Genomic DNA, 4309 nt, shown 5'->3' on the forward strand with positions numbered 1-4309 from the left:
ATTAAACCGTAATGGTACGACGACCTTGGGTATCCATACCCATTTTTTTAGCGGTGATGTCTTAAGATGGGGTGTCTCAACGGAGGCATCGATATGCCGAAGAGAGGCATGCTCCCTGCGATACAGACAAAATACGGTATCGGGTGATTTATTTATCTTCTCTATCTTTAGGGTACTCTTATGAGCTACAACTGACGGTATCCTTAGACCCAGATGTGACTTGACCGGTCGATGTCTTGCAGACCCTGGAGCAGTGGTGGTAAAAAAATCTATGGTAGTAACGGTAATATCAACTCGGCTTCCCAAATAGAATCTAACGGGAATACAGGTTGGCAAAACTTCAGTTGACTTCTAAGATTGTCGGGCAAATCTGACATCCCTTAAAATCTCTTTCTTCATTTAAGGGGACACTACACATCCCACTCATTTAAGCAGCTCAACGACTGAACATGCTTCTTTAGTGGCCAATCTCTAGAACACTGTACAAACTTTAGTGATAGAAGCGGACTTCTCCCTCTCCTCACTACGACCATGAAATGATGGTAAGGTAGCAATGATATTTTGAATACTTTCATATCCATTGGTATTCATTAAAGAGTGAAACATATGCAGGAGTGGAGAGGCTTCAAGTAATCCAAGTTCCTCCTCATGAGGAAATCATCAACATGTATCTTTTCTGGAATTTCAGCTTTAACAGCCTTTCAAGCCGTTCGTCCGTGGTTCCCTTTTTGAGATCGAGTTAACGACGTAGACTTCAAACTTGATCCAATTTCAAATACCAATGGTGGGACGGCAAATCCTTCAGTTGTATCTTCCACAATCATAACCTCTTTTACTTTGATAGAAAAAGGAACAATAGACTTGACAGGTGCTGGGGGAGCATCAGCTTTCTCCTTCTTGTAGGAAGGGAAATCCTAAGGATAGTTCAAGTTAAACTCAACGGAAGGCTCCTAAACTTTCGGAGAGGCAATTTTCATTATGATGAATGGGGCCTTTTTGAGAATGACTTCCAGCTTGTCGAATCCCGTTCCAAACTTGATGGTGGGAGCGATATTACGAGCATTGCAACTAGTTTTCAGGTTGCAGCAGAAAGTGAGCTTCGGGAACGCCATTACAGTAGCTTCAAAAAGAAAGCCTTGAGGTTAGTTATTTGGCTAACACCTTTTAATTCTAGTGCTAACACTAAAAATTAACAAAGGCCGATATGTAGACTGGGCAGTCTTCATTTAATTTTTAGCTTGTAAAGATTTTAAAATTTAGTAAAAATAGTTTGAAAGTAGAGGGATTTAATTAATTTAAAAAGAAAGGTTAAAGAGAAAGCATAGCATGACACAATTTGATTTGATTTGTAAAGTAGCAAACTAAAATCGAGAGGGAAAGCAAAGTGGAAAGTAAAGTTTTGGACCCAGTGCGAGACTGACGTTACAACGCACAATGTCCAGGCAGAACTAGTCTACCAACACACTTATTGGGGGTCCGACCCCACACAAAAGACAAAATTCCTAATGAATTCTTGAACCTCTCTGTGCAAAGGTGATTGAATAGATGATCCTGAAGTCCAAAAGAGTTGACTGTATGTACCCAAGAAAGAAATGAGTGAAACATGCCAATGAAAGAAGGGTAATTTGGTCCATAAGAGACATGGGCACATTACCGATATGTGAAGATAATATTCCCTGATTCAAATGGAGGGAAAAACTAATTCCCAGAGGAGTGCCAGAAGGTGTCAGCAAAATTTTAGGGGGGTCTTGTCGAAGCTGTTGGTTGCCAGAATCGGAATTCCATTGCTCGCTTCAGAGTTTCTCAAGTCTTATAATTTAAGAAGATCACATGTGGAACAAATTTTGGATTAGTCATTAATCCTCTTGCTTCTCCTCCCTTTTTCAACTTAAACCTCCTTTTTTTTCTTTTCCTTTTCCTCTTTTTCTTTTTCTTTTTTTTTTCTTTTTTTTTTCTTTTTTAAGTGAGGATTACTATGCCTGGATAGGCATTTAATGATTTTGAATTCCATTCCTCCTTTCCTAAAGCAAAGGTTTGATATAAATTTTTTTACTTCAAAATATAACAATAGTTTTGAAAATTATTATTAATAAAAAAAACTATGTATTGAAAATAAAAGTCTAACTAACCCTTCTATATTTTTCAAAATTACAATTTCTCCTAATAAAGATAGTTACACAATATTTATCATATCTGCACTAAAAAAATTTTTAACTTTAAGTTTTTCTTCATTACTATAGTTTTCAACTAAATTTTTTTTCTCATTTCTATATTCAAATATTTATTTCCCTAACTTCATATACATAATCATTTTTTTTTCAAATCAAAATCAAATTTATTTGTAGCACATTTGAGAAAAAATAAATTCAAGTTTTAAAAATTATTTTCCATGCCCCCAAAATTGATTTCTTAATAAGATAAAACATTTGAGCATTATATATATCATGGTTATAGGAATTTTCATACCCTAAATATACAATTACAAAAATTAAAAACAGAAGAAAAAATTATTTGATCAAATTTTAACTTAATTTTATCATATATGAGATTCATTAGACTTCTTTGCTGTGGAGGATAACATAAACACAAATAAACACACTAACATAAATTCACAACTACAACATAAAGAAAATACATTGTAGTAAATTGAAAATTTAAACATGAAGTTCTTAAATGAAAGTTAGTATTCTAACCCTTCCTAATATTCTGGAATAAGTTCTAAACAAACAAATAAAATACACTAAATAACACTGTTAACACAATCACTACCACAAAAATGAAAGATACTAACACAACAACAAAAATGCTCGTAACAGTCTCTAATACAACAAAACACAACACAAACAATAGTAGCAGTCTAAATAGTAGCAGTACAAACAATAGTAGCAGTCTAAACAACTAAAACACATAACAAAGTAGCAGTTCAACACAACTACAACATCTAAAGTTCACAATTTTAATATTAAACTATACAAATTAATCTTCCTCTTCGTCTTCCTCCTCCTCCTCATCATCATTGTCCCAAGAAGTAGTAGGCTCATATGAAGGGTATTGTTGATATGAAGGAAAAACCACACTTTGGTCACCCCTAATAAGGTTTTCCAAAGATGAGTAAAATTTTTCTTTATAGTCACTATGTCTCTTCATATAACCATCAATATGATCTACATAGTTCTCTAAATTTAATACCTTATCCACAGTATAATTGATGTTATCTAACATCCTTTGCAATAATTGTGCCTGCGAATCAGCCTGCGAATCAGAACTAGTACTGCGAATCAGAACTAGTAGACTGAACTTACGATGTAGATGTACGTTAAGTAGAAGCATGAGAAGTAGAAGCACCTAAACTTTTAAAAAATCCTCCTCTCCAACCAAATATAGAATGTTCTGAATAAGATTTCACATTAATGCTCGTGATAGGCTTGAGAGGTTGCGTAATCTCCTCCCAACTATCAAATCTAACACCAACTTTCTCACATAAGGAAAAGACTAACGATGTGAATCCCAAACCTGCAGTAGTGGTAGCTGTAGCAGAATTAGTGATTGTCTGATAGATCAAGGATCCAATATCGATTGGCTTAAACTGCTGAATACAATAGTTTAGAGTGAATCTATATCTTGTAACTTCACTAGGGTGATTAGTAGGGAGTAAACGAGCTAAAATAAAATAGTGCCATGCTTTTGACGTGGCATCAAACTTTGATGCAGAGAAATTTACTCTCCTTTAATTTTTTTATTTTCCATATCCCTCTTCCCATAGTCAGTGATGATATAATCTCATCTAAATCCTCCTCATTCAGATTATAACTTGAATAAAAAACACAATATACTAGGAGGTAGCTGGAAAAACAAATTTATTACCTCAGGGGAAAAAGCTACTGATTTTCCTCTGACCATAACTTGATCTTGCTCAGCTTCAGGGAGATTAGCATAGAACTTCCAAACTACAGAAATTACAGCTACAACAAAAAAAATAATAGAATCATTCCCACTGTATTTAGATAAATTTCTGAAGAGCTGTTTGATGGAACCCTTGGTAAAAATGTGGAAATACTCATGGACACAAAAATTCATTTAATTGGCTTTTAAGGAGGAAACTTCAAGAAGATTAATTGAATGGAGACACATTTTAAAGGGACACCAAGGCACCTTTCTATTTTTATTAAAGAAGACTTGGATTATCAAGACAATAGACCAACCACCCATCAGATTTTATAGCCATCATCCATCCAAGCAACCGCCGCTTCCACCGCCCATCGCCATTTCCGCCGCTGACCACTTTTTTTTTAATTTTGAGTGTTAGTTT

This window comes from Phalaenopsis equestris, unplaced genomic scaffold, assembly GCF_001263595.1.
Source record: "Phalaenopsis equestris unplaced genomic scaffold, ASM126359v1 Scaffold211846, whole genome shotgun sequence".
Taxonomy (NCBI): domain Eukaryota; kingdom Viridiplantae; phylum Streptophyta; class Magnoliopsida; order Asparagales; family Orchidaceae; genus Phalaenopsis; species Phalaenopsis equestris.